Here is a 25597-nt window from a genome sequence, read left to right as displayed (position 1 = left end):
TGAAGCTCATTCAAAATCCCTTTATTACCTTAATTGCATTTTGATTTTAAATATTATATTGGTTTAAATAAATTCATGCAAAAAATATTGATTAACAAAAAGCACAATTGATTTTAAAAAAAAACATATGTGTGTGTGTGAATGAATGAAGTGATTTAATAGTTCCAAACTTACAATACAAAATGAGATAACTATTTAATTTTTGTTAGGGTTGACTGTAATGTTACTCAACATCTTTATTTTTATACTTATATTTGAATACAACAAATGAGGGCTTATTATTGTGGATTGGGTTGAAAATGAGAAAATCCATTAACAACCACTTAGCTCGAACAATAATGTGCTCAAATTCAACTATGCACAGTTTTTTAAGAGCACAAATTGTTACAGGACATGAAGTGGCATGTGGCATACATGTTGAACACAGCTGTTATTACAGCGGTAATCTGTCAAGTAATTAGCAACTATGTATACACATTTCAGGAACAAATGATATTAAGAAATTATGTTCACGAAGTTCAAGGTGATACCATCAAGATACCAAGAGGTAAAGTAACTTTAACAAAATCTGCAGTGCCAACTATTTATCCAAACTTTCCTTCATACTTGACACAGCGCAAGCCATACAGAAGAAAACTAGAGATGAGTGTAAGTTCATTTTTGAATCAAATACAATACTTGCTGCAGTTAAGACCATTTAAATTTAAAATTTCAAAGTAACCAAAATCGCACTTAAAACAATTTACAGTTGCTGATGGCATTTTTACTTTTAATGAAAAATTTTTACCATACAGTAGTAAAGTGGTTTTTAAGATAATTACTTGATTTTATGCTACAGCATAGCATAGCTGTGAATTTTGTGTGTGCATTATGATAGTTTTTTTGCATTAAGTCCTACAAAATATTTTTTTTTCTTCATGGCTGGGGAAATTAACTTGCCTTTTTTTTCTCCACAATTTTTTGGCTCTTCAGGAACATTGGATCTGCTGTAAAACGATTATGGCAGCAAAGTGCTCTATTTGCAGGGCAGGCATCACATGATATTTTATTTCATATCTTTTAAGTAAAACATAAAATTAAGAAATACATTTAAGTTTTATTATTAAAGGTATAGAATTGAGAATCGTAACATGAAATTCAGTTAATCTATGTTCACTTAAAGACTTGACTATAATTGTCTGTTTAAAATTACCTTATTGCAGTCTAATTTGCAATGTTTATTAAAACTTGGGCACCAGAACAATTCAGAAGAAAAAATTAAAAAAAAAAAAAAAGATGAAATATAACACATTACAGATGAAATTCTTTTAAATATTTTGAGTGCATTACAATAGGAATGATAATTTTCAAAGTATTTGCTTTTCTATAAAACAAAACCTATGTGAGTTAATTTAATCACTGTTAAGTAAAGCTTTAAGGGAATTATAATTTCAATCTGAAAAATTCATTTACACTGGGCTTAGAAAATCCTATTTTATCACACAATGGTTTACAAAGAATGGCCCCAAATTAAACATATAAACATGTACAGCCAAATAATTTCCAGAAAATGAGTGTTACTCTCATGTAGCAGGTAACTACAAATTGCTGTACAAATTATGTAATTTCCATAATGCAGTTATTCATAATAAAAGTTCCACACATCAAAATTTAAGTGATAATGGTACTTGTCATTGTTTTCTTTACCGAATAACTACCAGTGGCACTAATGAATTTATGAACAAAATTTTCTTTTGCTTCCAAGAGCATTTTTGGGAATGATATGGGAAATATGGACTCGGCCAATTTATTCACATCCTGTGCACACAACACAAATTATTTTGTAAATTAAATATATATACTTGTTTTATTAAATAAGTACACAAAAATAATTTTATAGACAGTTTATTTTTTACCATTAATTATTTGTAACATGGGGAGACAACAAAAGTTTTACTAAATTATTAAGTTATTTGTATTGGGCATATGCATGAAATGAAATAATCCAATAATCACTGATGAAAACATTATATTTAAGAACTAAAAAAATTAATAAATTGTATGTCACCAGTATAGTTTTATATTTAACATTTTTTTATACAAACAACCTAGCTTAATAATTTAATTTACATATCACAAAAAACACAATACATTGAGGGTAATTACATGATTAAAACTGGTTAGAAACTTACATGAAACTCACCTTAAAAAAAATAATTTATTATTGCTGTAAAAATTATAATGAAATTTTCATGCTTTTAGCTTTTCACAATGGAAACAGCTGCAGCTTTGAAGTTTTACAGTAACAAGCCTGGTCTAGAAAATATTTCTGGCACCGTAAATTACATAGAAAAAGTTGCACAAGTTTATTCCATACTAGACAACAACAAACCATGGAAAGGCCTGACTGTTGGATCAGATGATGAAAAGGTAAAACTCTAAATTTTGAAATATTTCAATATTATGTCTGTACATAACAAATAGGCTACTCAGAATTATTTGTTTAGTTAATTATTATAATAACTGATATAAAAACAATACAGTAATAATAAAACATTAAAAGAAATATTTGCTTCTATTCATAAACTGCACTTAACAAAAATAAAGATTTTCCTGTATTGGAACATGGAAAATTCTTTATTTCTTATGTAGACACTTCTTGGTTCCTTCGAGTATATTGACACATGGGAATTATCCACCAAATATCAGCCAGAATTGTTTCTTTCACCATCAACAGCCTGTGGAATAAGAGTAACGATAACATCAATCATTGAGTTGTCACATATACTTAATTCTATTGGCTTTTGTTACCTTCTCACATCAAAGGTCAACCAAAACATATTGGAGGTATGTATTATTTAAAAAACATTCGTTGCTGATTTTTTAAAGCAAATAATAGCTAATTAACTAATCCTTATGTGATGTCTATAGGAAAAGTTTAATATTGCAATTGGAATTTAATTTTTTGGCCTTATAAAATTTTCAATAACTATATTTGAGACCTCAGAAAAAATGTTATGAAATGCAGGAAAGTAATCAGTGTTGAAAATGAAAAATAGGGACAAATTTATGGACATATCAATTGTGGCATTCCCTGCCTCTGAGCACCTGGTGATGACAGAGAGGGCAGGAGCAAGAGACACTACATGCCAAGGGACAAATTAATCCTAGTGCAGGCTTAGTAATACAAATACACATATTATTTAATTGATTTTTCCAGCACAATTTGATATATTTAAAAACAATCAGCTAGTAATTTTAAAACGTGATAGTTACAATTGCTTATATTACTTCTCTAAAACATGTGTTTTGACTTCAGTGAAATTTCATTGAAACATAAAAAATACAGCTTTGGTACTTCATTATAAAAGTTCACAATTTTAAAACATATTACATGGATATAGAATTATATGTTTCAATTAAGTGTGGTACTTTGCAATGAGATTTCAATTTAAAAAACAAATAATTAAATGGAGGCAATCACTTACAGCATAATAAATAAGTACCTAAATTAAATATAACAAATCCAACTTAAAACCTTTACACATATCTACATGGTGTATTCTCCACTCTTATGAAGGCAGTCATGTGGTTGAAAATTTGAATTGTTTTGTTTTGTCCCGTTTCCATTTTAATACCTAATAGTTCTGCAACATACACATAAAACTAACCTAACCAATCATTCACTCCATTTCACAGTAATTTTAATGTAGCTAACCTAACGTTTCTACTTGTTAAAACAGTATACTACAATAACATAATTTTTAAAAAATATGTCAAGAATTTTGATACTGTGAAAATGGTTGGTTAGGTTATATTTAGTAAGCTATGTTTAAAATACTTAAATAGTGGGTGTGACAGTTGGTTAGGTTAGTTACATTACAACGATTGAGATATTAAAATGGTCAGTTGAGTTAGGCTAGCTACAAAAAAAAATAGTAAAATCATTTAGTTAAGAACCGCCCCTTTAAACTACACATCCAATGGCATTGATTTAATTATTTAATTTTTTTAATTGAATATACTTTCCATCCTGCTACACATAGTGCTAGAAGATTAAGCACAAAAGGAACAACCATTTACCTACCACATTGTATCCCTATTTCAAATTTCTAAACAAGCACAAATGCTGCAAGTAGATGGGTGCACCATACAAGCTCACTACACTCATAGTTTTAAAAACCAAATTTCACAGTGAAGCAATGCAAAGTTGAAAAAAAAAATATTTTTCTCTTAAATATCTTAGTAAATCACCAATGTTTTGTGTCCGTAAATTTTAAATTCGGACTTGCTGCAACTGATAATGGAATATGGGATGTAAATTGTATTAGAGGCATGAATAAAAATTACGTTAAGCTTGGAAAGACTGCCGCATATCCCAAGAAATCAGTCGAATAATAACCAAGTGAAAGGTTGTTTATGTTACGCTTGCTATATTAACAAGTAAATCTGTAATTGAAGTACAAAGCTTACCTGACCTCAACTTCACTTTGGTTATTATTCGCCTAATTTCCATTAATCCGCGAATCAACAACGTTCAAAAACTAAAAAACGTTCATCACAATAGTATAGTTACTGTGATATCAAACAGATAAAAAGACAAACAAACACATCTCTTTTCATCCAGACATAACTTACCTCAAATATTTGCTTACCTTCATATGCAGATTGCTCACAGCGAAACAAAAACGCAGTATAGTTTTTATTTACGTATTCATAAAGTTGTGAAATCCACACATTCTTAACGGAAGACTTGTTCAATATAATTCTTGCAAACAAAAAGCACATAACTAAATACCATACCGACTATTTTATTTGACTTCAATGCGGTTTTCTCACGTTCACCCTCATAAAATGGCAGTGTTGTGCACCCTTTCGCTACGCCAGCGCACATAGCGGCAGAAATTTTCCCTGTGCCAAACTCGCCCATAAGAAAACCCGTTTTCTTCCTAACCTGTAGTAGAATTAACCTTACCATTACGTTACGTTTTGCTATTGTAAGGAACTAAGTAGAGAGTAGGAAAAAAAAAGCTCTTGACAGTTTGTAGTATCGCCATATTTGTTTCAATTTTCAATACCGTTTTTGTATATTACAATTTAAATTGCAGAAAAAAATCATGTTTCATAGACACATAAATAGTGAGTGTGTCATTTCTCTATGTCCACGAGGTCTCGCCGCGTTATTTTCTCCTTGGGGCGAACCCGTCCGCTTAATTAAATAAACAGGTTTTATCGTTGAATGATTTCATGATATATTTCATGAAAATCTGCTCTCATAAAAAAGTTAGTTTTATAGACATTGAATAGGTGTCCTCTCTCTCTCTATCTCTCTCTCTCTCTGTCTCTCTGAAGATCAATCTATGAATCGTTACAAATTTATTTCCTTTATTTTTTTAGTTTGATTTGATACAATATGATTTCACTAAAAATCAATTTCTACCCCTTCCTATTTTCATTTCCACATTACGAAGTTTCACTTCTTCCACGCGGAGGGACTCCATGCAATATTTTTGCATGCAATTAAAAACTATTTTTTAATGATGCCAAAGAAGTATAACTTCACATGCGCGTACCTAAGTACACGCACCCATTTTTTTAAATTTAATTTCTTCTATATATATTTTTCCTCCCTACCTAGGGCACTCATAATTCTTTTAAATTACACGTGTATGTTTTCAATGTCATTCGAGTTGTACAATTTTTTTTTTTGTCAAATTGGTCATCATTTATACTTTGTTTCATTTTGGAAACATACGTATTTTAGGTATTATGACAAATAAAAAAAAAATAGTTTCACTAACATTCTTAGGTTTTTATTGTGTGGATAGTTTCAAGTTTAATACTATGTAGGTACATAAATTCTTAAACTTATAAATTTCTTCGAAATTTATTCATAGGTAGGTAGGGCCTACTAATAGTTTCTATTTGTCAATATTGTTATTTTTTTTTTTACATAACCTACTTATTTGCAAGGAGTTTGGGTTAGTGTTTATAATTTATCTGCTGAGCATCAAGAGTCTTAGGGCTGCTGAGACCGAAGACCAGAAATATTTATCAATTATGTAATATATTGTTGAAAAATTTGAATTTAACTATTTCAGGAAAGTAGATTTTTTTTTATTAATTAGAATAGTTACGTGTAATTGCCATCTTCCTTTATTTCATATTAAACATTATGTTTGGTTGAGTGTGAGATAATTTTATTTATGTATGTTTTAATTTCATTTAATTTCTTATATATATATATAAATATTCTTACCTACCTACTTCTATTAAATTTCAGGCGGATGTTAACATTGTCATTCCAGTTGTATAATTTTTTTGTCATATTAGTTGTTATTTATACTTTTTGTTTCATTTTGGATTATGTTTTTTTATACTTAATTCAAAGATTTGTGGAGTGTACAGGGAGTGATGTGTCTATTAATTTCTATACTCCTTTGGATAAGCGGAATATTGCCACCACAGTTTTACATATAAAGAAATCCTACAAATGTTTTAAACATTATGACAAATAAATATAGTTTCGCAAACATCCTTAGTTTTTTTTGGTGTGTATAGTTTGAAGTTTAATATTATGTATGTACGTAAATTCTTAAACATAGTTATCTATTAATTTATTTAGATAATTATTAATAGGTAGGTAATAAGCTTTATATTTGTCAATATTGTTATTATGGTAGATAGGAGTACAGTAAATGCCTACATTCTTATATTCCTTTTTATCTCTTTCGATTTGGAGTGTTTCCGAGCCATTCGGGGTCCTCAACGTCAACCCCCCCCCCCTCCCCCAGGTGGTTAAAGCCCCAAAATTTCGAAAGTTTAAAAAATTTGAAAAATCTATCTCTTTCGATTTTAAGTGTTTTCGAGCCATTCAGGGTCCTCGAACCCCCCGCCCCCCTCTGGGAACAAAGCCCCAAAATTTCGACAATTTCAGGAATTTCAAATATCTATTCTTTCGAGATGGAGTGTTCCAAACCATTCGAGGTCCTGAACATCCACTTTCCGCAAAAGTGAAAGCCCCAAAATTTCGAAATATAAGAATATATAGGCCTATAAATTGGATGTTGGCATGTATGTCGTCGATAAACTCTTACACCGTTTGACCGATCGCCATGAAAGTTGGCACATCGAAGTGTTTTTATCATGGAGAAGGTTTTTATGCTAACATTTTTTTTTTGTAACTCGCCGCTAGATGGCGCTGTAGCGCATCAACTTCTAAACCTTTCAACCGATCGCCATGGGTAAACAGAAAACCATAGGTCACAAATACACAAACAGTAATTATGTGTCATTTCTTAATGTCCACCACACTGGACATATCGCTATCCATTTTGCTGTAACTCGCGGACAATATATCACCCGGTGTTCAGCCCGGGCAAAGCCGGGTACTGCAGCTAGTAAATATATAAAGATATAGTACATAGTACAGAGGATATATGAATTTTAAACAAATTTGATCAAGTACCTGGTGAAGAGACCATCTACACATTTATTGACACAGTGATGACAAATGATAACGCAACTACATGCCCTGTTGAGTTTTTAAACTCATTATAGTTATCAGGGGTGCCGTCCCATAAGTTTAAGCTGAAGGTCGGTGTGCCTGTCATACTGATGCTTAACCTTGATGCACCAAGTTGTTGCACAACCTCACTGCACAAGGTTACGCATCACAGAGCTGAAAAGGCATTCTGTGCAGACCACCATTATCACCGGAGAAGCCAAAGTAGAGATGGTATTCATACCTCATATTCCTATTACTCCTGCTATCTCATACAGTAACATTAGTATCTCTTGACAATGTGTGAGAAATGTCTTCCAATGAAGCAGTTTTGGTAACTGAATATTAAGTTATATCGTAAAAAGGGTAGGTAAAATATACAACAGTCAATCTTAGTGTGATTATAATCCAAACAACAAAAAATAATAAAATTTGACCAAGTGCGGGTCGGACTCGAGCTAAGGATTGCGTAGTATGGAGATACGGTGCCCGTGATGTGCGAGTCCTACTCGCCCTTGACAGGTTTATTTAGTTAAATTTAACTGTTAACCCGCGGGTGAAACCGCTGGTCACAGCTAGTGCTCAAATATGTATAACAAAAAAAAAATTACGGGCTTGGTCCTATATAGCGGAGTCGCAACCCTCCGTCTGTAACTGCGCCGCCGTTTCGCCAGCCGCACTTGGAAGTCTTCCCGCGACGGGTGGAGTCGGGGCGACTCTGTTCCCACTGATTTCTCCCTCGCCGTTCTCCTCTCTCTCGCACAACTACGTCGATTCCCGCTGGTGACGCAACCAGACGTAATCCTGTTACCGCCGGGAGCTCGTGGCACCCGGAGACGACTTCCTGTGCCGAGACTGCTGTCTCGCACGCGGACAACCAGGGGCGTAACCAGAGCGGGCAGACGGCTCTCTCTCTCTGTGTGTGGGCAGGGTGGCGGCTAAACCGGCAGAGTGATTTTTACTATAGATATTTAATGGAACTTCGTAGCGTTAGATCACAAAAAAATGTTGGAGGGCAAAAGAATTGAATTATTTGTAACTATTGAAAAATACGTACATGTGTATCCTAAAAATATATTTAAAAATCTCGTATTTTTCGCAAACTGTCCAACTTTCTATTTATAAAAAAATTAAATGGCTCCAGTAAATCTATTTACTATCATCTAAATTGAATAAACTGGTGGGATATTGGAATTAGTATTGGGTGTTACTACGAGGTGTTGTCGGGAAAACGTTTTGGTTTGGTTGGTTTGAAAACATTTAAGTTTCTGTTTTATGAATCCCGCTTCTCTCAGGACTTCAAGAATGTATGATATCTCATCTATGCAAAAAATGTATTCTGCACATAGAGAAACAATCAAAATCTTAGTCTACCTATTTTATTTGGATTGTTCTTCGATGTGTAATTGTCTCATCTGATGTTTCCACATATCTACGAGGGTTTTTTTTTTCAACCTCCGTTCGGCTGTAATAAAAAAACGGGAATGAATTGGGAAATTATTTTAATGTCAAAAGAAACGTACATCTTTACTATATTTTTCCACATAATCACCGTGCAGATTGAGGCATTTGTCGTACCGATGCACCAGCTTTCCAATACCCTCTGCATAAAATGATGCCTCCTGCCTATTCAGCCACGTTTTAACAGTGCCCTGCAGTGTGATTACAGTTTCATTTCTGCATGGCATGCCCATTAATCGATACCCTAATCGCTCGTACACGAATCGACACGTCTCGTAGTGTTTACCCCCTTCCACCAACCATGTGGAGCGGCCAACTCACACTTCAGTTGAAGCTTGGTTATGGGAATGTCAACATGGCTGCAACGATAAACTGTACGGCGAAATGCGAGCTGCGTGGAGTCATCCGTTTCTTACAGGCAGAAGGGCACACTGCAGCAGAAATCCATGAACTGCAGAGCACTGTTAAAACGTGGCTGAATAGGCAGGAGGCATCATTTTATGCAGAGGGTATTGGAAAGCTGGTGCATCGGTACGACAAATGCATCAATCTGCACGGTGATTATGTGGAAAAATAGAGTAAAGATGTACGTTTCTTTTGACATTAAAATAATTTCCCAATTCATTCCCGTTTTTTATTACAGCCGATCGGAGGTTAAAAAAAAATAACCCTCGTACATTCGGCCCAAACACTGACTTTTTCTCAACAGACGAAAAAAGTGCACTTTCGCAGGTATTAATAATAATAATTAATTTTCATATAATATATATTTTTAAAAATAATTATTTTGTGTTTCTTCGTCACATTCTACATATTTTATTGATTAGTTACTGCACATAACATATAGGCATGGGCTTGCATTTTTTGCGAAAAGATTTCAAGACTAGCTGAGACTGTAGCATTGTCAGTGTTTTGTGATTGGTTGAGTACACGAATCACAGCCATTAATTTGTGAAGGAAAACGCGCCTTGAATGGCCCGTAAAATAAGGCAATGGCTTCTCTTGCAGACTCTCACCAAATACAAGGCTAAACCCCTGCCGGGTGTATACCTTATTGCAGTTAATTATCTTTCAGATATTTGTTCGCGAAAAATGCATGGTTCTACATATAGGTAAGACACAAAGTATTGTTGTACATAATGCAATATCTGTTGGCCTCGGATTAGTTTTAAAAATGATATCTGTCTTTCAGGTTCATCCATCTCCTACACTGTAAATTGGAACAGAACTATTTCTGTTAAATTACAGATATTTGTAAATTTGTAAATTTACGTGAAAACAATTGTTTCAGTACAAATTAGTGTTGGCAGTTACACAGTAACAAAGCATTTATGCTTCGTGTTGTCCCAGTACCTCCAATAGTTAATGTTCTTTGTAAACCGTTTTCCGAATAGTTTTCCAGTACTATCTGCGCAATTTAAAAAGCATGATACAACAAAATAAAGTCAAATTATCGAATATTCAATTATATTTTCCATGGTTTAAAAAAAGATTTTGCTTCAATGAAACATCAAATAAAATTTAAAAAAATTGTTTGGAAATTGTCCTAATAAATACTCAGTATTACTCGAACATATTTCATACAGCAAACGTAACCATAGTCATGTGTTGTACAGATTTACGATATATTTATTCTATTATTACAAACTGTGTCTTGGCATCTATTGTAAAAGTAAGAATTTTTTTTTATGTAAGCAAACTTCTTTCTGGCCACAAATTCACAAGAGTATTGATTAATAGGTGTATCCCCCCCCCCCCTTCACACACACACTTCCCGTTTGAGCCATCGCTCTCACTACCCCCACCTCCTGTACTAGTCTTTCCTTCGCCTGGGGCAGAAATATTAAATAGTGCGGCCCCACCTCCCCCATTTTTTTCACAACAGCAATTTAAAAAAAAGTTTGAAAATTCATCCGTGTATATTGTATGGAATATTTTTAATTGTATATTTGTATTCCCTTGTATTGACCAGTGTTAAAGTGTATGTTTTATTTTACGTACTCTATTTGAATAAATAATATGGTGTTCAAGATTCAGTAGCGACACAAAATATTTAAAAAGATAACACATAGTTTTAATCGTGTTATATTTTTAAATTATAATATTGATAAATTATTTGACTAAACTTCCACTGTTGTATTAGTTCACTCCTGTTCATATTCCATGTTTAATAAATAGTTATAACAATACATACGTACAAAATTATGTAATTACGACACATCGTACCGTTGTCAATCACTTCGTAGATAGGGGTCTATTGTACAATTATTTTTTATACTCGCATTATATTTGACACTTTTTTGTAGCCCACAAAAATTTTAAATTTGTCGGCACATCCTGTGGCGTCCCCCTCCCATTTTTAAAGCTGGACTCACAATGATCCGTCTCATCCGTCCGTCACCCGTCCGTCCGTCCATCACGTGACCTGCAGCCAATCAGATGGCCCGGAAAATTCCATCCGTCCGTCCGTCCGTCCGTCCGTCCGTCCGTCCGTCCGTCCGTCCGTCAAAACCGAGCTCTAACTTTCGATGGAGGAACGCATGAAATAACCTCCAAAATGTTACCGAGGTACCTATTGTCGGGAACCTTTACTATTTTAAAATATTTTTAAGTTTGTTTATTTGATTAGCTGCTTCAAATTAACTTTTTAAACTTATGTTTTAACACATTTTTAACACTGAAAATATTTTAGTAAATATCAGAGCGAAAAGAATTGAGTTAAATGATTTATTACGTACTTAATGTTAATGATCATCAGCCTAATAATATGCCTAAAAGATAAACTGTCACCACTATTTAAGCCTGCTAGTCTGTTGGCAGCTTCAGAATGGAAAAGTACTTGATGGACGTGCGGATCGTTGTGAATCGCTCGACCTGTTGACGGACGGACGGGTGGCAGACGGATCATCGTGAATCCACCTTCACCCGACGCTCGGGGCAGACAGCCCCCTCCCCCCTTAACAACGCCCCTGTACTCCAGAAATATATCCAACTGTAGCGCGTTGTTTGGTCGTGGATTATAAATACCACTTGGGAGCAGCACGCCTGCGTGCCGCCCCTATCTCCATCGCGGGCGGGCGAACAAACACTGATAGCAGCCGTGCCGTGGCCGCGCGCTTGTTTGAGGATCCCGCCCGCCGGGATGAGGGGCGACTGCGTCCAGTGTGTGCGCGCCCGCTCTCTCGTCTATCTGCGGCCTGTCCTGGGGCATTTATGGCTCTCACTGCGCTGTGCGGGGTGGGCCGCGGGTGAGTTTACGACTCCGCCCCGCGCCTTCTCTTAAATCCAGGGCGTTCCAAGCCGGGATGTTACAAGTCTTATCGGTCCGGCTAAAAGACGACCTCACTTCAATATTGTTACGATTTATGTGGGGAGAACTACTGAGTTCGTAAGAGATAGCCCAGTTAATTAGTACAGTTTTATTTATTACAAATATCTACACTATAAATTTAATTGCTGCACTTAATATTTCTGTCCACAGCAATTAGTCTTACACTGGTCATTGACGGAATTTCCACTGGAGCTTAGCTTGACAGTGGCTCGCTCTTCTGTCCGCCTCTGTCCGCTTCCTTCCGCTTCCTTCGCACACTCACCCACGCCGCGCCGCAGCACAGTCCTCACTGTCGCTCGTCGCACCCGACTGGCTTGCCAGGCCTTCTCCCAGGTATCCCCTCCCGATAGGTCCGGTTCGCTCAGCAATGGGGCCACTCGCCCTCTTCGCGGGTATAGCCAGTATCACTCCCCGAGGGGGAGACTCTCTCTCCTATTCTCAGAACTCTCCGAACCCTCTGAACTCCCGCGGAGGCCGGTGGCGTCGCTTATATACCCGTGGCGCCGCTTATATACCCGTGGCGTCCTTCTCGAAGGGACGAGAGCAGATGTTCTGGATGTTTCGGGCCGATCCAACGCCCGAAACACTCAGAACAGCGACGCTTATTCACGCCTTTTCCTCGCGGTGGCCTCTAAGCCCGGAATTCACAGGCCGCTAAAGGTGACAATAGCCCGATGTGGGACGGTGCGCTTGGACCCTGGAGGGGGGGGGGGATATGTAACGAGGACCCTTGTAATCTGGCCAAGCACGCATGTCATGCCTTACGTCAGTTGATGGCGAGTGACGTCAGTGGCTGTTCGTGGCCGTCAGCCCGCTCTGAACCTGGCGCGCATCGCGCTTGTCTCTTGCGTTCGTAACAATAAAATAAAAATAAAAAACCTCTTCAAAATATTACTTCTGAAAATGTTCGCAGGTGTTTTGAATATCGATATTACGTTTGAATTTAGTTAGTTTGTTTTAATTAATAATAGTGATAAATATAATATTTATTTTTAGTTCCAGAAAGAACAAAACACCGGCCGCCATAACATGAAACTCATAACAGTTCCACACAGTTTTTATAGCGTCAACACTAATGAATTTTCCCTGCTCGGAAGAATGAATGTGTGTTAATTTTGTGATGACGAAAACATACTAAATACTTCCATCCAAATCAATTCTCGCAAATAAGTCCCGCGGTCGCTTGTGTCTTTGGGATGGCGGCTAACAACCACTAAAGCCCCATTGTGGGCTGATCACTGACGACTGTGATCGCAGAATTATAAATAAACATTTCTGAAATAAGAGGTTACAAAACGGCGTTGCCCGAAACACAGTTGTCATATTTTCCTCACTTAAATATCCAGGATACCTTCTCTTTTTTTTTTTAAATTACCGAAATATCACAGAAGATATTTTGCGTACTTAATGAAGTATCAGCTGATTTGGTTTCTCTCAGCATACGTCATTACAATTTTTGTTTTAAATTGACAATGATTAATGTCATCCAGTAAATATTAATAATACTTGAATAAAGATATAAAAACGCAATAAAACAAAATAAAAATCTTAGTTCTTCCACTTTCATGCACGAAAACACATAATTAAATAATTTGTTTATAAAATATCTCATTTTAACATAAATTACAGGTTATGTTTTTATGGCCCTCAGTAATATTTCGTTTGTGAAGCTTCGGGATTACAATGTGGTCATAAGCAACAAAGTCGTGGTGACCTGGCCCTGCGACTTTCATGTCGCTGGTCGCGGCTTGTCACAGGGGCAACATTTGTCGCTACTCCCACCTCTAGCAAGATGGCGCAACTGCCGCCAGCCACGCAGGGAGGAGGAAGCTGCATGACCTCACCGACGTATCACAACACAGCTCTCTGAAAGTAACCAATCAAAACACATTTGACTATAAAAAAAATTCCAGAAGTCTTTGCATGTTTCATAGAATATTTTTTTCCCATATTACTATATCTCTGTAGTAAAGTGAAAAACACTGTGATAAATGCAAGAGTTAAACTTGTGTATCAAAGGAATATATACATAAAACGCCATATCGTCTCTGAAACTGATGATATGTCTGTCTGCCGTCCGCAAAGCGTCACACATCGGCAGTTTATCTTTACCAAAACGTTTCCTAAAGTTATAGAAACACAGTACGCTTCTAAATGTACACAAACACAAAATATAGTCACAAAGTTTAAAGTGAATAAAATACTGGGAAAAATAAGTTTACACAAATAGTAGCCTAGCAAATAATGTGGAAGGATAGTTAAATGGCCTTTTCTAAATAAAATGATTGAATATTTAACTATTACAGTAATATTAAGAATGATAAAATACTAACATGTACAACTATGTCACCATGACCTCGAAGCTATATAACTAGCTGATCCACCTGAATGACTAAAAACATGATATTCATTCCTTCCAAAAATACTTATAAAAGGTGGGATAAAAGGTCCTGCATTGTGACAGTGATTATAGGGTAACCGGTGAAGCCATTTTTACCTCACCACATGGTCTGACCCATGTTGGTTAGACGCCCAAAACATTGACTGAAGTGTAGTTAGTGTTTACGTTGTGGAAACAGTTTTAAAATACTTATATCTTATGGAAGTGCCTGATTAAACGACGGAGATTATAATTCATATTTACTACCCAACATCAGACGTAGTCAAGCACCATTTACGCAATGTTTTGGGCGTAACAATATGGATATTACTAGGCCAGAAAATAACTTAACCTACGTCCCAGCATGCCGTCTCCTGACAATTCCTAAGTCCATGGTTCTAAGAGTCTGAAATAGAGTATTGAGTCATTTTGAGCAATAAATTGCTCAGAGACCTTATATGATTACAAAATTTTAAATTCGAGAGGTAATCTAAATTCCACGATTGGAGCTCTAAAATAATTGAAGGCTGCCATTCTATACGCTAACGAAAAAAAATCCTTAGTTTTCCCATACAGATTCCATACACAGCTGAACTATTTATTACATATCGACATACATATAAGGACTGCATGTAGATATTTAACGTAGTAATGAGGTATCTCGTTTATCGACTTAACGTAAGTTAATTCTATTTGTAAAAAAAAGGGGGGGGGGAAACGACAAAAACTTTTTTATGTAGGTATGGTTTTCGATTTTTATGGCGACTAAGAATAAAAAAAAACTGTTCGAAGATTATTAGCCGGAGTGTTTACTCAGCATTATTTTATCCCTTTAATTTCACTTAAATTGAAGTGTACTTAGTTGTGACAAGTTTGGGTAATGGAAGACTATACGCGCGTCTCAGGTCAAGCCTATACGTCTTATCATTCAGGGTTTCAAACATACAGGAATGATCGCATGCATCGTGCGATTTCATTGGGTGATTGACCAGTGACGGCAGCGATTGAAGTCTCGGATAAATCCGCTGTCTTAACTCAGGACCTGTTGTGATCCCGGCCACGACGTCGTTTCGCACGGCCTGCTTAAAAATCTTTCAACAAAGACATATTTAACGGAATACCATCTTGTGTTAACCATCTTATAAGTTATTGTATATGGTATTTTTGTGAAAATATTATAACTTCTGAACAATGTAAGCTTGGCAACTTTATCCTACATATATGCAAATAAAGATGGTTAGCACAAGATGGTAATCCTTTAAATATGTCTTTGTTGAAAGATTTTTAAGCAGGCCGTGCGAAACGACGTCGTGGCCGGGATCACAACAGGTCCTGAGTTAAGACAGTGGATTTATCCGAGACTTCAATCGCTGCCGTCACTGGTCAATCACCCAATGAAATCACACGATGCATGCGATCTTATATATATATATATATATATATATATATATATAGTTATTGTGTAAACATCTTAGCTCTCGATAAACGGCATTTCGTAGGAGTAATTTCGTGAATGGAACGGAAATGTGTAACCACGGTGCTGCCATATGTGGCGGATGGAGCGAACCAAGATTCACAAAGCCAAAGGGTAACTTTATAATATTAACTGTCTAGTGAATCTTAACAATGTTGGCAGTATTTTATAAAATTCATTTTCAAAAATCAGGACCAAAGTTTACTATTGTTTCAAGTATTTTTCGCTTTTGTCGGAGCCGTTTCATTATACAGTTTAAAATGAATGTCTGCAAATGGAGTGATTGAATGGTTGACATAGTTGCTCCGGTAACAAATTATAGCGGCGGGTAAGGAAACTACGTGTTTTCCGCGTCCGGAAATGTAGTTTAAAACACGATTTGCGTATATATTTATCACGATCGGCATTATTTTAAAGAATTATATTTTACATATAGTGTGATGAGTTTCGTTTTATAAGTATACGTGCAACATGAACAAAATGATAATACACGAATTTGCTCGTTAAGGAGGTTAGATGTTACACATATCGAGCGAGTACTGAAAGACTCGCTCACATTTGTTTTTCAAATACTTATGTTTCATTACTTCATCAATTGTCTCATATTTTATATGTTAGTCGCTGTGCAGAGCATATACAACATCAGTAATTGTTCAACAAATGCAATATTAGTTAAACATTGTATCCGGCTCACGAATTGAGTGAAGTTGGTCATCGCTGCTCTGGACTTGACTAGGACTTCAGCAGGACTGAACCAGGTGAAGACCTGCGTAAGGTACTTCATTGACAGCGGTCGCCCGAGTCGGCTGTATGGCTGTATGCCGGCTCCCGCGGCGGCGAGAGCGGGCGAGTGGATCGCGTAGCGCGACGTCGCGGTAATCCGACGCCCCCCCCCCCCCCCCTCACCATGGTCCGGAGAGCGGCTTGTGTCGCACGGAGCCCCTTCACCCAGCTCTCAGTCTGCGGCCCGGCGCGACGCACTTTCCCAGCAACTCGAGTTTCCCTCCAGCCGTGCGGCTCGTGAACGTGGCCAGTGCTCTGTTTCAAATTTTCAACTTCAAAAACGCTGGTTACAAAACATCCGGGGGATCTTCGTAATTTTCCGGGCACGTGAGCTCACTTTCTTTGAGTATTGAATCCAAAATAATATTCTTGTATTTTAACAAACCTTTGAAAAACTTGTTAAGAACACTCTTCTGTTGTCTAGTGTACTTCTCGGAAATCAAAATACGGCGTAGTTTCCACGAAGATTCAGTTGTTTGAAATTATGAAAAAACTCGTAGTTTATTTGAGGTTAGTTCTTTGTTGGAAAGTCCGTCAGTTTGGTGTAATTTATAACAGTTTAGTGGCCCTGGTTTTTGCGGGGCCCGGGGCTATTTACTTTTATGGAGGCACTCCTCAGGAAGATTTGAAAATAATATCACTCTTTAAAACATTTTTAGCCCAACGTGGAACTTAAATTACGACAATGGTCTTGCTAATTTATCTTAGGATATTTTGATATTATTTCCTGATGAATTATCTTAGGATCAGTTTCAAAGGATGAAATTCCCGGTATAATCACATCATACGTGGCAATAAAATGTTGAAATTTTTTTAATACGAAATCATTAACTGAAAAAGATATTAAATACCACATTATGTTTAGGGATAAAAAAAATTTAAATATTTCTTTTCCCATGAATGTCCATATTTGTAACAGAACGCTGGACAAACAAAAGTGAAAAGCGCCGGCGGGGCCCTGCTGGGCTGCCCTGGAGCCGCCCCTTAATGTAGCTGTGCTCGCAATACGACGGCACTTTGTCAGACTCCTGTACGGGCTTTGCACCCCGCCTCTGGAAAAACCTCGACCGGAGTGCGCCTCGCCGACGGACTGTCCAGACGTCCAGCCAGTGGAATACTAAGTGAATGTGTGGGTGTGTGGACGGCAATATCACAAATAAGAATTACAATTACATTGAAATAAAATATAATGTTTACTACAGTTTGTTAGAATTGTACTTAAATGGTATTAGGTAGTCATTAGTGATTAATGAGTGATTTTGTAATTTGTATATAATTTCTTGTTTGATAGTTATTATTTGTGTTGTTTAAATGTCGTCTGTTAGGCAATTATTCGGTGTAAGGAAAAGGCGTACAAGCCTCAGCTGCACCAGTTGAACCCGAACACACATTAAGCCTTACCATAAACGAGAAGCCAGTCCTACGAATCCGTATTCTAAAACTTATTGCATAGTGTTCTGTCTGAAGAGAAAGCCTGCAGATTCATTTCGGCATGCGATAAGTTTATTTTTATGTTTATTATTTGGTATCTTCATAAACATTGGATCTTTATTCCCTCTTCCTCTACACTTACTGTTCCTATCTGTACACAAATTATCACTATTTTTCTTCTGATTAGCTATACTTTTCCAGTTTCTTAGCTCCTTCGTAATTATTTCCAATAGTAGTTTTTCTTCCCTCGCCCTTTTAATCACTTAAAAAAATTTAAACCGGTCTTGTTGCTACTATCGTAACATAAAGCTATTTTTTTTATAAAGGGAGAAAAAATTGGAAAATGGGGAGGAGAGAATTTAAAATTGGAAGCATTTGTAGGTGTAGCTGCTATAAATGTTTTATCATAGTGACTATCATCTATTCCATATGTATAATCAATACAAATACTGTAAATTAATATAGATAAGGGAAATTGTGTGAAAAACTAGGAAATCGACAAAAAGTTAGTTTACCAAACTAAATTACTATTTTTAACATTTGTGTATTTATTTCAATACATTTATATGACCTTGCAATATTGATTTAATAGACAGGGGGGAAAAAAGTTTTTGGTTGGACAGGAAGAACGGGGAAAACTCGGGTAAATTGTCTCGAGTAAAAGGTGTGTAACCTGAAATACAGGTAGGCCTATATTCCACCCAGGATGTAGGCCTGTGATGCGACTGGGTCGAGCTGCTCAGAGGAGTTCCCGAGCCGCGCTGTGGCGCGCTGCAGTCGAGTCACCAGAGGAACGGCCCCGCGGCATGCGATGTCTAAAAATGAGTTGTGTCACGGATACGGAAATAACCACAGCGCCGAGCGCATGAGGAGATATCTGCCGCGTATTTTCCCGCACAGGGAAGAGCTAACTAAACCTTTTTGTACCTTTTAACCGGTCACGTGTGCGATTGGCCGCGAAGAGTGTTAGGTTGCGTTTCGCGGCTAAATAACTGGTCAAAAGGTTGCACTTTATCTTTCCGTTACTCGTTTTGCGTTTAGTGGGCGCAGCTTTTAAGACGGTTTCGTTCCTTTATTTAAGACATTAGACGCCAACCATGACATAAAATAATTTATTTCCTTTGGGTTTCGTCAAATATAAATAAACGTCATATTTCGAGTAATGTCCTCAGAAAAAATTAAGCTTTTGTATTTTTTTTTTGCTAAAATTTTTGTTTTCCATTGTAAGATAATTCATAGGCCAGGCAATTTTTAAAATTTGACAAATATTTATGGTTTATTTTACCAAGCATGGGGGGGGGGGGGTGGTAACCGCGGAAATGCGTTTATTATTCCCGTTTCATAATTTACGCCCCGCACCGGGATTTACGCCTGTGATCGTTACTATAGATATAACGCTCTATTCTTGGGAAATAACAGTCACGGTTTTTGCCCTTGACTGTATATGTTTAATTTAAATTCACACAAATTGCAAAGTATTACAACTGCAATCATAGTGACAACTACGTCGGAATAAATTTTAAACCATAATTCAGGGTTTATTCACACGACGTTTGACAATGAATTGGCAACTGATATTTGCCTACATACACTTAAAAAAAATCCACAGAAAACAGAAATCAGGTATGTTGGATGCGGATTATAATTCTAAACCTCAAAAAAGTTAAAACCATTTGAATCGATGCGGATAAAGTTTGAATTTTAACTCTAAAACTAGCTTCAGATAAAAAGTAAACTTTGTAGCTCGGGCCCCGAGCTCCCCTGGAATTTGCGCTTGCAAAATCGTACATGTGTAACGAAAATTATAAACGTTGCTCCGCCCCTTTGACCCCCCCCCCCCTTCTCCAGGGGGTCAGAGAATCTTCAGATTATCGCCCCTGGTAACTTGTTTCGAATTAATATCCGGAAACGAAGTAAAATATGCATCACTCGTTTTTATAAAAAAAAATAAGGAAGAATAATATTTAAATCTGAGCTCTTAATACAGGCTCTTCATTAAACGAGAACCAGCACTTCGTTTCTAATAGTTTTTATTGCCTTTGCTACTCACTGCGCCACCGGAGGCTCTTTTAGAGCTATATTACTTACTGACTTTTTGCACCTACATCTTTTTGATGTGTAACACCTTGGCTCTCTGTATACAGCATTTTGGTAGGAGTAATTTCGTGAATTCATCGGAAATGTGTAACCACGGTGCTGCCATCTGTGGCAGATGGCACGAACCAAAGTTCACAAAGCCAAAGGGAAACTTTTTAGTATTAACTGTTTAATGAAATTTTACAAGATGAGCGGTATTTTAATAAAATTGCTTGTCAAAAATTAAGTCCAAAGCTGAGTTTAGTATTTTTTCTAGTCTTTTTCGCTTTTATTGGAACCGTTTCATTATATACTTAAAATTTTCGGTCTGCAAATTGAATGATTCATTATGCTACTTAGCTGCTCCGGCAGCGAATTCTAGCGGCGGGTGTGGAAACTAGGTGTGATTCGCACCCAGAATTTTAGTTGAAAACAAAACTTGCGTATATTTATCACGCTCGGCATTATTTTAAAAAATTCTACCTTAAATTTAATAACCCAGTTTCGTATTATAAACGTATTTACATGAAAACTCATTCATTTTCTTTTTACCGAGGTTAGATGTTACACATCTCTGACGAGCACTGAAAAACGCGCTCACATTTATCACGTCACAGCCCTTCTCTTTAGTCATAAATTATGGTCGGGGGCAGTGGGATGAGTTGAACATGGACGAATCGCGTGATGACTGTTGGTATTTCTAAAACGGGACTTGGTGGTTTGTCCGGTAGCATAAACTTCGGAAGGCACGCGGTATTCGCTATCACGAAATAACTTTCGTGGAGAGTTGTGCGGCTGTCGTGCAAATCGTCGCCCCGTGGATCCACGGCAGATGATGTACGTCGCAGTCGGTCCGCGGCCATAGATCGTGGCCTGTCGGCTGTGGCTTGCTCGTCCCTGTGCTGGTGCTTCCCAGAAATGAAGGCTGTTCCCGACTGGCAAGGATGCGTGCTTCACGGGCGTATGTCCCGTTCCAGGCCATTGTTCCATATTTACGTTCCACACGGTTGAACTTACCGACTTTTTCATTGGCTGAACTTTCACAAAGTGGTAATATATGTATCGCATACTTTTTGCATAATTAGCTGGTGAAGTTGCCTTTTTAACGTTTTTGTGCTGTATGGATAAGGAGAATGAAATGTAATATAGAACTGTAATTCTTTAGGTATAAAGTCAGTTTTACTGGCTGCTTTTTAAAACCATCAGAATTGTTCATGCTTTTGAAAGTCTAAATAAAATTAAATAATTTTTTATTAAATAATGGCTACGCAGTAGCCATCAGCAATGCATTTAAACCCAAAATATTTCAGTTATTTATTCCATTTGGTTATTCTTATTCATACTGGAAAAAAAAATGCTAAAAATTCCACTTTGCCAATTTAACTATGCAAAAAGTATGCACTATATATTTTGTTCATTTTATACAAGTTCGGCTACTCAAAACGTCTACAAGTTTAACCGTGTTCAACGTCAAAATAAAGTAATGACACGGGGGGAGGAGGGAATATATTCAATAATTCCTTCTAACAAAAGGAAAGAAAAAAGAATTTAAAAGCAAACAGCGGTAAATGTGATCCTCTATTCAACTAAATGAAATTCTGCGCACGCAATTGGCCCCAACCTAAAGGTCATTATATTCCAAGGATGCATTCGGTAAGCAACCAGCAGTGAAAGTATATCCGAAATCCTTTTACCCTAACATTAATATATATATATTATATATATATAATTCTATAATTCGGCAGTCATAGGTTTGCTAGCCAAATTTTCGACACTAATTTTTAGGCAATTTTTTTTTATTTTTACGCGTTTAAGTTAGTTATTTGACATTAACAGATAACAATTCAATGTTGTAGACAATAGCTGACTGGCTAAACAACAGACGATCGTTACATCTTTACTAAAAGGCAGCAAGGATGCATGAAAAGATGTGAGTGACTTGTCTGTTCACGAAAGGCGATCCTGAAAGAATCCCTGCAAACATGGGCGTAGTTCCCCCCCCCCCCCCTTCTGGAACTAAGAAGCCCCTCACCCCACTTGTGCTTGCAAAAAGCAAGTGACTGTGGAATGGGTTTGAAATGTAAACGTAATAAATATATCTTACGGAAAACTTTGAGTATTTTTAAAAGTTTTCTGTTTATTGTATGTTTATAGGCCAACATATGGGCAGTAAACAACATACACGCACCCTATCCAGAGATGACTGTTCGGTTTAAACACACGTGCGAAACTCGCCTCCCTCCCTTTCCTGGCCCCCCACTTTTTCGGAACTTGCGCGGGCATGCCCTTGCGAATCCTACAGTCTGGCGCTCCTGCCTGTAACTATTCTGACGGCAAGAACGAACAAAAAAGTGGCATTTTTGAAAATGCACTGTTCAAGATTTCTTTAGGCTAAAGGATTCTTTAACCCTTATTCTCACACTGTATATTCATGTGTCTTATCATCACTATTATTTGAGGGTTTTTTCTATAGATTCATCGTGATAGGTTTTTTAAAATTATATTCTGTCTCATATTTTCTTAACAGATAATTACTAACGGTTAACTAATAGCGTTGAAAGTCTCTCAAGTGTCAATCATTGTGATCACTTGCATGACCTTTTTTATCTTTAAAATAACGTGTGGTAAATACCTGGGGAGCAAACCTTCAAAAATTGCACTTTTCTAGGATCCTTTAGGCTGAATAATCATGTAACAAGGTATTTGGAAACGGCGTAAATGTTTTGTGACCTTGATCGCGTCGGCCATTGTGGACTATCAAGCATGTGATATACCACTAAACAGGAGTGGACATTTTCCGCATTTTAATGAACATGTGTTGCGTTCCGTAATAACTACCCTCGAAAAAAGATTTTATGGTTTAAGTTTTTGGACCTATTTCGTTTTATTAACCAGAAGATTTTGGTGCTAATTTTTTTTATGTAAATTAAATTATTTCTGCAAAAAAAAACTACTGTTCAATTAATATGACCCTTAAATATTTCCTAATACCTGTTTCACCAAACAATATTGATATATAATCAAGTTTTACAGCAAAATAATTTGTATTAAGCATGTATAGGACTAAATTACTTTAACAAATAAAAATGAATGTGCAATAATTTGTGTGTTGGTGCATTTTTGGTAAGAAATTCACTCTAAATAAAATTTACTTATTCAATTGAATGTAATGAAAGATTACATTTTGGTTATTTGAGTTAAGTTTGGTTAAAAATGCTGTTTTTATGTCATTTCTTTAGCTACCTTTTGGGGTAATATAGTGTGTAAGCTACATGGTAGGTTGGCATGTTTTTCAGTGTTATTTTTCGGTTTTACATCAATTCACAGTAAAATCGTGTCCGTAGTAAATATTTTATTTTATTTATTTGACTTTTTTTGAGCAGTTAAGGCGTGTGAATCTTCTCTTACACTGAACCATGAGATTTAAATAACGTATAATAAATTATATATAGGCATAAAACATAAATTCACATAAAAATTACAAGAATTACTGATGAATCATCTACTAATTTAACAGCCATGATTAGTACCTACTATAACAAAAACCATATTAAATATTGTATTAAATAACAAATATTAACATATAATTAAATACTATCATAAAACATATTAAATATTGTTTTAAATAGGAAAATATAAAAATATAATTAATATATTTTTTATGATGCTGTCATTCTTTCACGTTCACACACACATAATCCTGCAGTATTCCTTTGGTTACGTGTCTATGAATTTAAAGAGGCAATTTTTTTTAATAAGCTTTTTTTATAATATATTTGAAGACCGCTTGTGTCCAGCATCATGGTCGAGACTGCTCCAAAGGCGAGATGCGGTAACTGTGAAGGATTTCGATATTGCTTTGGTTTTATTAATGGGTATTAAAAGTTAACGATTTGTTTTTGATCGAGTGTCAGTCGCCGGGATAAATATTGAGTATTTGCTTTAAGTATTTTATGTAACATAAGTAGAGCGTTTAGTGATCGTTATTGGTGAAGTTTAAGCCAGTCTAGTTTTTTTATAGTAAACGCGCTAGTGATCACGTAATTAAATATTATAAATAAAGTAAACGCAAGTGTTTATAAATTTATTTTTTGCAATAAATGGCTGATCGTGATGTGTTGTCGGGAGGCTGTTAGCTTGCTGCATGGGTTTCTGGGGGAGGGGGAGGCGGGAAAATCGCGAGTTCTCATTAGTCAACACCCCCGAGCTCTGAGCCAGCGTGACGTTCCGTATTTGCTTTTTATCCGTCGTGTTTAGTAACCTGCTTTTTGCCGAACAGAACGACTTGCGAGCACGAACGAGGTCGCAGTGAAACTTCCGCGCTTCTCGTGTACGTTTTTCTCTCCCCTTTCTCTCTCTTCTCCCCTCGTTCCTACCCGTAACTTTTGCCAAATAACTTGATGGCCGCGAAATGTCACGGGCATTTATCGGGAAGCCTAAGATTCACTGAAATTGAGTCAGGTTTCCTAACAGTTCCGAACATTTCAAAGTTTTCGTTCGCTCGTGCAACTACCAGGTGATCTATATGAGCGAGTGTTTCAGTACTCGCCAGTGATGTGTAACATGTAGCCTCAGTAGCAAGAAAATTAATGTGTACATATGTTGCAAATAAACTTGCAATATGAAATTCGGGCAGAAAATGTAACGTAGGATTCTTTAAAATAATGGCGAGCGTGATATATACACGCAAAATGTGTTTTCAACTACTTTTGTGGACGCGAATCACACTTAGTTTCCACACCCGCCGCTGGAATTCGCTGCCGGAGCTGCTTCTTCGACTATCGAATAATTCTATTAGCGGGCCAAAATTTATACTATATAATGAAACTGCTCCATTACATGTTAAAAGGACTTGAAAAATACTAAACCACTTGCTTTTGCATGATTTGGATAAGGAATTTCACTAAAATACTGCCCAACTTGTTAAAATTCATTAAACCGTTAATAATATAAAGTTACCCTTTGACTTTGTGAACTTTGGTTCCTGCCAGCTGGCACAGATAGCAAAACCGTGGTTACACATGTCCGTTCCATGCGATTTTCGTCTCATTCACGATATTACTCCTACCAAACTCCGTATTCCGAGGGATGTTGCATATTAAAAACCGGGACCCCTCCTACAAATACACTTAGTTTTAGTTTGTTCCTTAAATGCCGTGGGCTGTCATTCCTCCAAAA

At 36.5% G+C, this 25597-nt stretch overlaps 1 protein-coding gene and 1 long non-coding RNA gene across 2 annotated transcripts in view; one reads left to right on the top strand and one right to left on the bottom strand.

The window, feature by feature from the left end:
* LOC134546213 (uncharacterized) overlaps positions 1-25597 on the top strand; it is a 720520-nt gene that overhangs the window by 181366 nt on the left and 513557 nt on the right. The gene's annotated exons all lie outside the window — the stretch shown is intronic.
* On the bottom strand, positions 1869-4949 carry LOC134546212 (uncharacterized). The gene is made up of 2 exons (XR_010079102.1): positions 4635-4949; positions 1869-2717 (listed from the first exon to the last, which is right to left on the bottom strand). It is a non-coding gene; the product is annotated as an uncharacterized LOC134546212 (long non-coding RNA).

Source organism: Bacillus rossius, chromosome 1 (assembly GCF_032445375.1).
Source record: "Bacillus rossius redtenbacheri isolate Brsri chromosome 1, Brsri_v3, whole genome shotgun sequence".
Taxonomy (NCBI): Eukaryota; Metazoa; Arthropoda; class Insecta; order Phasmatodea; family Bacillidae; genus Bacillus; species Bacillus rossius.
The sequence above is the reverse complement of the archived record's forward strand: the minus strand, read 5'-3'. Positions and strand labels throughout refer to the sequence as shown.